The sequence below is a fragment of the Pteropus vampyrus genome, unplaced genomic scaffold, assembly GCF_000151845.1.
Source record: "Pteropus vampyrus isolate Shadow unplaced genomic scaffold, Pvam_2.0 Scaffold130, whole genome shotgun sequence".
NCBI lineage: Eukaryota > Metazoa > Chordata > Mammalia > Chiroptera > Pteropodidae > Pteropus > Pteropus vampyrus.
The window spans coordinates 4,582,567-4,592,574 of record NW_011888911.1 but is presented as its reverse complement, the minus strand read 5'-3'; the positions used below and the strand labels follow the sequence as shown (position 1 = coordinate 4,592,574).

General features: G+C 33.3%; 1 pseudogene; it reads left to right on the top strand.

Moving 5' to 3' along the window:
• The first annotated feature begins 6,574 nt into the window (after window positions 1-6,574).
• On the top strand, window positions 6,575-6,693 carry LOC111744255 (annotated as a pseudogene).
• Window positions 6,694-10,008: the final 3,315 nt, after the last annotated feature.

The following is a 10,008-nucleotide window of genomic DNA, read 5'->3' as shown; positions in this document are numbered from 1 at the left end:
TTGTGTGTCTATTTCCTTTACCAGGTTAGGGAAATTTTCAATCATTATTTCCTCAAATAGTTTTCAATCCCTTTCTCTGTCTCTTCTCCTTCTGGTACCCCTATAATGCAAATGTTGGTATGCTTGATGTTGCTCCAGAGGTCTCTTAAACTATCATCATTTAATTTTTTTTTTCTTTTTGCCATTCTGATTGGGTGTTTTGAGCTACCTTGCCTTCCAGATTGCTGATTCAGTCCTCTGCTTCATCTAATCTAATGTTGATTCTCTGTTCTGTATTCTGTATTTCAGTTATGGTAGTCTACATTTCTGATTCTTTGTTTTTTTTCTATCCTTTTTTAAAGTTTCCCATGTCTTTGTTGAAGTTCTCACTGAGTTCATCTTTTTTCTTAAGTTCATTGAGCATCCTTATAACCAGTGTTTTGAACTTTGTATCTAGGAGATTGCTTGTCTCCATTTTGTTTAGTTTTCTTCTGGAATTTGTCCTATTCTTTCATTTGGGATATGTTTCTTTGTCTCCCCATTAAGGCTGACTACCTGTGTTTGTTTCTATGTCTTATGTAGATCGTTTATGCTTCCCAGTCTGGACAGAGTGGCCTTATAGAGAAGGTGAATTGTGGGGTCTGTTGGTGCAGTCTCCCTGGTCACCTGAGCTGAATACTCCAGGGGTGTCCCCTCTGTAATATGTGCTGTTGTAGTTGGGCCTCAATTGTTGCTGGCACATTAGTGGGTGGTGTTGATCCTCAGGCTGACTGGCTGTGAGGGCTGGCCATGACTACAGTAGACAAGCTGCTGTACAGGGGCTGACCCTGTGGAGCAGGAGTCACTTTAGCAGGGCTGTGGTGCCAGCTGGGTCAACCTTTTGGGTGTGTCATATTTGGAGCTGATTGAGTCGTGCTCTAGTGTGGTCTGGAACTAGCCACTGGTTGTGTTGGGCCTGAAGCTCCTTCGGAGGTGCTCCAGTGCAGGCCTAAGTCAGCTGCCACTTTTGCCAGGCTTTGCAGTTACTTGGTAGGAGCTACAAAGTGATCTGTGGTTGGTTGCCGCTTGTGCTGGGCTTGGAAGTGCTTGGGAGAGGGTGTGTTGCAAAATGAGATGATATTCCACTTGTACTGGACTTGGAAACCTTTGGTGGGCACTATGATGTGCGTGAGGCCAGCTGCCACTTATGTCAGGCTCTTGGCTGCTTAGTTGGAACTGCATTTCAGGCCAACACTAGATGCCACTTATGCCAGGCTTGGGTCCACCTGCAGCCTCAACATGGCTTCTTTATGTTCTTAGTTATAGGAATTCTGTTCAGCTAGTCTTCAGATGTTTCTCAATGATGGCTGTTCTATAATTTAGTTGTAATTTTGTTGTGATCATGGCAGGAGGTGAGCACAGAGTTATCCTACTCCACTATCTTGACTGGTAATCCCCCAACAAGCAGGATCACTTCTTGTGATGAGCTGCTTCCCTCTTTATGCTTTCAAAATTCTTTATCTTTGGATTTTTATAGTTTGACTATAATGTGTCTTAGTGTGTGTGTGTGTGTGTGTGTGTGTGTGTGTGCGCACGCATGTGTTTATTTTAGTTGGAATTTGTTGAGATTTTTGGAGTTGTCGATTCTCATTGTACATCAAATTTGGGAAGTTCTCTGTCATTATTTTCTCATGTATTCTTTCTCTTCCTTTCTCACTCTTCTCCTTGTGTGATTCCCAAAGTGCACATGTTAGACTGTTTGATAGTGTCCCACAGGTCACTTAGGATTTGTTCATTTTTCTCTATCCTTATTTCTTTCTGTTCCTCAGACTCAATAATTTCAACGGTCTTACTTTAAAGTTCACTGATTCTTCTTCTGCCTGCTCAAATCTGCTTTTGAATCCTTTTAGTGAATTTTTCATTTTATTTTTCAGTTCCGGAATTTCTTTTGGTTCTTTTTTATATTTTTACCTCTTTATTGGTATTCTTATTTTGCTTACAAATCATTTTCCTGTCTTTTTCTGTGTCTTCCTTTAGCTTTTTGAGCATCTTTAATAAAGTTGTTTGTAAAGTTTTGTCCAGTAAGTCTGATGTCTGAGGTTCCTCACGGACAGTTTATAACAATTAATTTTGTTCTTTTAATGGCCAAACTTTCTTCTTTCTTTTTATGCTTCTGACTTTGTTGTTGAAAACTAGACATTTGAATTTCATAATGTGGTAACTCTGGATATTAGGTTATTCCCACTCTCCAGAATTGGTTTTCTTTTTTAATTGTTAAAGAGTATCTCTGTACTGGAGATCAGCCTGAGATGAAAACTTGAGATATTCTCAGCTCTTTTCTGAGTCTTTATGTTTCCCTGGGCATGCATGGTGTTTTTGTAATTCCCCTATGTACACATTTGATTCTGTATATCTTAATCCTTAAATTTCTGACTCTCAAAAGGGGAAAAAGAAAAAAGAAAAAAGTACCCAAGGGGCTATATTTAAATCCTCTGGAAGCCTTTTCAGCTGGTGGAGTTTAAAACTGTGCTAAAAACTGAAATTGATCAAAATTAGCTGTAATTTACTGACCAAGCTTTCCTCAGGAAGCTGCGACCACTCAAACAGATTCTAGAGTTCCAAAATACTTATAAGAGACAGTTTCTGCCAATACAATTTTCATCTAGGTGGAGAGACAGATAGAAGACTAGCAGTAAAACACACATTTTTCTCAAGTACATACACAACATTCTCTAGCTTAGATCACATAATAGGTCACAAAACAAGTCTTACCAAATTTAAGAAGACTGACTGAAATCATAACAAGTATCTTTCCTGATCACAATGGTATGAAACTAGAAATCAGTAGTAGGAAAGCTAGAAAATTCACAAATATGTGGAAATTAAACAACATACTCCTTAACAACCAGTGGGTTAAAGAAGAAATCAAAAAGGAAATTTAAAAAAATGACAAATGAAAATGGAAACACAATATATCAAAACCAATGCAATGCAGCAAAAGCGGTTCTAAGAGGAAAGTTTATAATGATGAATGCCTACATTAAGAAAAACAAAATCTCAAATAAACAACATAACTTTATAACTCAAGGAACTAGATAAAGAAGTACAAACCAAATCCAAAATTATCAGAAGTAAGGAAATAACAAAGATCAGAACAAAAATAAATGAAATAGAGACTAAAAAAATAGAAAAAATCACTAAAACTAAAAGCCGGTTTTCTGAAAGGATAAAACTGGCAAACTTTTAGTTAAAGAAATAAGAAAAAGAGAAGTCTCAAATAAAATCAAATAAAATAGACATTACAGCAGATATCATAGAAATACAAAGATTCACAAAAGACTAGTATAAATAATTATACACCAAAACATATTGAATAACCTATAAGAAATGATTAATTCCTAGAAACATACAATCTGATAAGACTAAAACATGAAGAAAGAGAAAATATGACCAGACCAATAATGACTAAGGAGACTGAGTCAATAATTTAAAAATCTCTCAACAAAGAAAAGTCCAGGACCAGATGAATTCCCTGGTGAATTCTACCAAACATTTAAAGAAGAATTAATACCAACCCTTCTCAAACTCTTCCAAAGAGCTGAAGAGGTGAAAACATTCTCACACTCATTTTACAAGGCCAGCATTACCCTGATACCAAAGCCAGATAAGGACACTACAAGAAAAGAAAATTGCAAGTTATTAACCCTGATGAACATAGATGCAAAAATTAACAAAATATTAGCAAACTGAATTCAACAGTGTATTAAAAGGATCATCCATCATGATCAAATGGGATTTATCCCTGGGATGCAAAGATGGTTCAACATACACAAATCAATAATTGTGTTATACCACATTAATGGAATAAACATAAAACTCATATGATCATCTTGATAGATGCAGAAAATCATTTGACAAAATACAACATCACTTCATGATAAAAACCCTGAACAAATTGGGTATAGAAAGAACACACCTCATCCTAATAAAGGCCATATGTTACAAGCCCACAGCTAATATCATACTCAATGATAAAAGGTTGAAAGCTTTTCTATTATGATCAGGAACAAGATCCAGTGTCCACTCACCACTCCTATTCAACGTAGTACTGAAAGTCCTAGCCAGAGTAATCAGACAAGAAAAAGAAAGAAAAGGCATTCAAATTAGAAAGGAAGAAGCAAAATTGTCTTTGCAGGTGATGTGATCTTGTATATAGAAAATCCTAAAGACCATCAAACAGCTGTTATAACTAATCAACGAATTAAGTAAAGTTTCGGTATACAAAATCGACATATATAAGTCAGTTGTGTTTCTATATACTAACAACAAAATATCTGAAAAAGAAATAAAGAAAATCATTCAATTTATATCATCCAAAAAAATAAAGTATGTAGAAATAAATTTAAACCAAGAAAGTGAAAAACTGGTACAATGAAAATCATAAGACTTCAATGAAAGAAATTGAAGACACAAATAAATGAAAAGATAGCTATGTTCATGAATTGAAAGAATTGATATTGTTTACTCAAAAGTTGCCAAGAGAGTGGATCTTAAATGTTCTCATAATAAAAATTAAAAAAATAAAAATAAAAAATGGTGATTATACGAAGGGATGGAGGTGTTAACTAACACGACTGTGGTGATCGCTTTGCAATATACGTGTATCCAATCATCACATTGTGCACCTTAAACTTTGACAATGTGATATGTTAATTATATCTCGATAAAGCTGGGGGGAAAAGAAATGTCTCAAATCAATAATCTAAGTTTCTACCTCACAAAACTGGAAAAGGAAAGCAGAATAAAACCAAAGTAAGCAGAAGTAAGGAAATCAATATAAGAGCATGAATCAATAAAATAGAAAGCAGGAAAACAGAGAAAATAAAAGTTCTGAAAGATCAATAAAATTGGCAAACTTCTAGCAAGATCAACACAGGAAAAAAGATTGAAGCCACAAATTACCAATATCGAGAATGAAATAATGGATTAAATATGGGTTATTACTATAAACCCTGAAGACATCAAAAGGGTAAGAACATGGTGGGTACAACTCCACAGACATAAATTTGACAACTTAAATGAAATGACCAATTCCTCGAAAACACAAACTACAACACTAACCTAATATAAAATAGATAATCTGAATAGTCATACAACTATTAAAGACTGAATTTGTAGTTAAAGAATTCTCAAAATAGAAATCTCCATTGCCAGATGATTTTATGAAGAATTCGACTAATTTGTTTAAATAATTGACACCAATTCTATACAAGCTTTCCCAGAAAACAGAAGAGGAAGGAACACTTCTACATTTACTTTATAAAGTAATATTACCTTAATATGAAAATCAGACAAATCGTACAAAAAAAGAAACTATAGGCCAACTACAAATAGTACCAAAAAACAAAATAAAACAAAACAAAACAAAAAACTCAAGTTGCAGACAGGCACTAATATACATGCCAAAATTCTTAAGAAAATATCAAATGGAATTGAGCAATATATTGAAAAGAACTAACTATATCATGGTGTCAGACAGGTACTAGACTTATTGGAGAGATCACTTCATAAGTCTAATCATTATATTGCACACCTGAAGCTAATATAATATTTATGTTAACTATAACCGAAAAATAATTTTCAAAAAAACACAATCTACCATGAATAAGTAAGGTTTATTCCAGGCATGTAAGGCTGGTTCAAAGTTCAAACATCAATCAATGTAATCTACCATACTAATTGGCTAAGAAAAATCACATTATCTTATCAATTTATCTTATGAATTGATGCAGGAAAAGCATTTGTTAAAGTTCAACACTTTTCATGATACAAACTCTCAGAAAACTAGGAGTGGATGAGATTTCTTCAACTTGATAAAGAATATCTCTAAAAAACCTACAGCTAACATTATCCTTAATAGTGAAAGACTGAATGTTTTGCCCCTAAGATCAGGAACAAGGGACCTATCCTCCTGTTGTCAGATGTCTCTTCATTTAGAGACTCAAAATGGTGCAGGCCTGTAGGATATGTTGCTTTTAAAATTATGGCTGCTGTGGTTCCTATAGTAGGCCTTGTGGCAACTCTAGATCTCATCAGTTACCTATACAAGAAAAGAACTATGATGTTAACTCACTAATCAGATTTTCAAATAAAGTGGATGAGTAAAAAAAAAAAAAAAAAAATCAACGAAATACTGGACGTTCCAGCTAATGCAATAAGGTAGAGGAAATAAAAGGTATAACAATCAGAAAGGAAAAAATAAAATTGTTGCTACTTTTAGATGACATAGTTGTCTATGTGGATAATCCGAGAAATCTACAGAAAAATCTTGGAACTAATTGGTAAATTTAGCGAGATTTCACAATATAAGAGCAACATATAAAAACTATTTGTTTTTCCATGCACTAGGAATGAACATATGGATGCTGAAATAAGAATACAACACTATTTGCAATTGCTCAAAAAAAAAAAATCTTTGATGTAAATCTGACAATATAATTACAAGACTTATATGATGAAAACTACATAATGCTGATGAAAAATCAAAGAAGATCTAAATAAATGAAGAGACATACCATGTTCATAGATCAGATGATTCAACATAGTAAGAATATCAATCTACGGCCATGTCACCCTGAACATGCCCAATCTCATCTGATCTCGGAAGCTAAGCAGGGTTAGGCCTGATTAGTACTTGGATGGGAGACAACCTAGGAATACCAGGTGCTGTAGGCATTAAAAAAAAAAGAATATCAATTTTCCCCAAAATGCTATTCCATTTTAACACAATTACAGTCAAAACCCAAGTACTTTTTTTTTTTGGTAGATGTAGACAAGCTTATACTACAATTTATATGGAAAGACACAGGTTCTAGAATAGCTAAAATGTTTTGACACAGAAGAACAAAGTTGGAAAAATCACTCTACTCAATGTTAAGGCTTTCTATATAGCTATAGTAATAAAGACAATGTAATATTGACAGAGAGATAGACATATTGATCAAAGGAACAGAGTAGGGAATCCAAAAAATATGTCCTATACATATAATTCCAATAGATTTTCAAAAATTAAGACAATTATTTTTAGGGCAGTTTTAGATTCACAAAAAAGATGAGTTAGTACACCATTTTTCCTGTTATTAACATCTTTCATAAATGTGGTACTTTTGTTACAATTTATGAACCAATATTAATTCATTATTAACTAAAGACTGAAGTCTATAGTTTACATTAAGATTCACTCTTTGTGTTGTACAGTCTATAAATTTTGAGACATGCATATTCATGTATCCACTATTACAGTATCATACAGAAGTTTCACCACTGTAGAAATCCCCTGTGCTTCACCTATTCATCCATTTCCTTTTGTCTAACCCCCCTCTCCCCAGCCACAGACTATCTGGCAACTACTGTTCTTTTTGCTGTCTTTATAGTTATGCCATTTACGGAATGTCATTTGTTTGGAATCATACAGTATGCAGCCTTTTCAAATTGGATACTTTCACTTAATGTCAATTTAAAGTTTCTTCACATTTTTTCATGGATTGGTAGTTCATTTCTTCTTACTGATAAACAATACTCCAATGTGTAGATGTACAACAGTTTGTTTACTCACATCTTGAAGGTCACTTTGGCTGCTTTCATGCTTCAGCAACCATGAATAAAGCTACTAAAACATTTGTGTGCAGGTTTTTGTATGGATACAAGTTTTAGATTCATTTCAGTAAATACCTATGATTGCAATCATTGATCATATGTAAGGCTATACATAGCTTTTAAGAAACTGCTACAATTATCTCCAAAGTGGCTGTACCATTTTGCATTCCCACCAGCAATGAATGAGAGCTCCTGTTGGTCCACATCCTCATCAGCATTTGGTACTGTCAGTTTTTTCGACTTTAGCCAAATAGGTTTATTAGTAGTAGTACATTGTTTTTCAAATTTTTAATTCTCTTATGACATATGATGTTGAACATCTTTTCATATACCTATAGCCATTTGTATATCTTGATGTCTGTTCAAATCTTTTGTTCTTTAAAGAGTTTGTATAATTGCATATAAATCCTTTATCAGATAAGTTATTTGCAAATATTTTCTCCAAGTCTGAGGCTAGTCTTTTATTCTCTAATATTGACTTTCTTGGAGCAGAATTTTAAAAGACTAGGTTCTTTTTGTTTGTTTGTTTTTTGGCATGTGGATTTCCTGTGCTTCCAGTACCAATTGTTGAAAAGATAATTCTTTCTTTGTTGGATTGCCTATAAGACCCAGCAATTGTCCTGCTAGACATTTATCTCAGAAAAACTAGGATTTAGGTTTATACAAAAACTTTAATAGCAGCTTTAACTGTAATAGCCAAAAACTAGAATCAGCGCAGATGTCCTTCAACAGGTTAAATAATCTGTCTCGCAAAACCATGAAATAGCATATAGAAAGCAATAGAAATAAGTGAAGCATTGATACATAAAACAACTTCAGTTAATCTCCATCTTGAATAAAAACCAATACCCATAAGTTATATAATGTTTGATTCCATTTATTTTATTCTTGAAATGACAAAATTGCAGAAATGGAGAAAAGATTAGTGGTTGCTATAGGTTAAGAAGGTGATAGGGTGAAGGAGAAGTGGTATAGCTGTGAAACAGCAACATCACTCCACTTAACAATAGAATATACGTTCTTCTCAAGTGTAAATGGGACATTCTATGAGATAAACCATAAAACAAACCTCAATAAATTTAAAGGACAGAATTAATATAAAATGATTTTGGCCACAATAAAAAGAAATTACATCAACAACAGAAATAAAATTGGGAACCACAAATATGTGAAAATTAAACAACATTCTCTAAATGACCAATGTTGAGTCAAAGAAGAAATCAAAAGGTAAATTAGAAAATAATTTGAAATGAATGAAAATGAGGATACACTATACTGAAACTTATAAGATGCTGCTCAGACAGTGCTTAGAGGGAAATTTTATAGCTTTATTATATAACCTTCTACTTTAACACACTAGAAAATGAGGAGTAAACTAAATCTAAAGTAAGCAGAAGGAAGGAAGTCATAATGACTAGAGCACAAATTTGTGAAGTAGAGAATAGGAAAACAATAAAGAAAATGAAGAAAACCAAAAGCTAGTTCTTTGTAAAGATCAACAAAATTGATGAACCTTTAACTATAATGACCATGAAAATGAGAGAAAACTCAGATTACTAGAAATCAGAAATGAGAGGACATTAGCAGTGATACAGGAATAAAAAAGGACTATAAAGGGATACCATGAACAACTGTGTGCCAATAAATTAGATAACTTAGATGAAATAAATTTCTAGGAAGACAAACTATTATAACTGACTTAAGTAAAACAGACGATCCAAATAGATCTATAATACGTAAAAAAAAAAAAAAAAAAGTCATTAGTAATAAAAAATCTACCCACAAAAGCACAAGCCCAGATGGCTTTACTGCTAAATTCTATCAAATGCGAAAAAAATTAATACAAATTCTTCAAAGAAATAGAAGAAGAGGGAACAATTTCAACTCATTCACTCATTCTATAACACCCTGAGATCAAAACTAGAAAAGGCTTCACAAATAAACTACAAACGAATCTATCTTTTGAATATGAACACAAAAATCCTCAAAAATACAGTGACATGTAAACAGAATTATAAACCATGACCAAGTGGGAGTTAGCTTAGGAATGCAAGAATGGTTCAACATGCAAAAATTAATTAGAATTAGAAGGAAACTTCCTCAAACTGTTAAAGGACATCTTTGAAAAACTCACAATTAGTAGAATACTTGATGGTGAGAGAGGAGATACTTTCTCCCACAGATCAGTAACAAGACAAGGATATCCACTCTTGCTACTTTATTCAACATTATACTAGAGGTACTGGCCAGAGCAATTAGGCAATAAAAAGAAATAAAAGGCATCTCAACAGGAAAAGAAGTAAAACTATCTCTAGTCACAGATGACATGATCTTGTATCTAGAAAATCCTAAGTAGTCCAATAAAAAGTGTTAAAATTAATAAGTCAGTTTAGC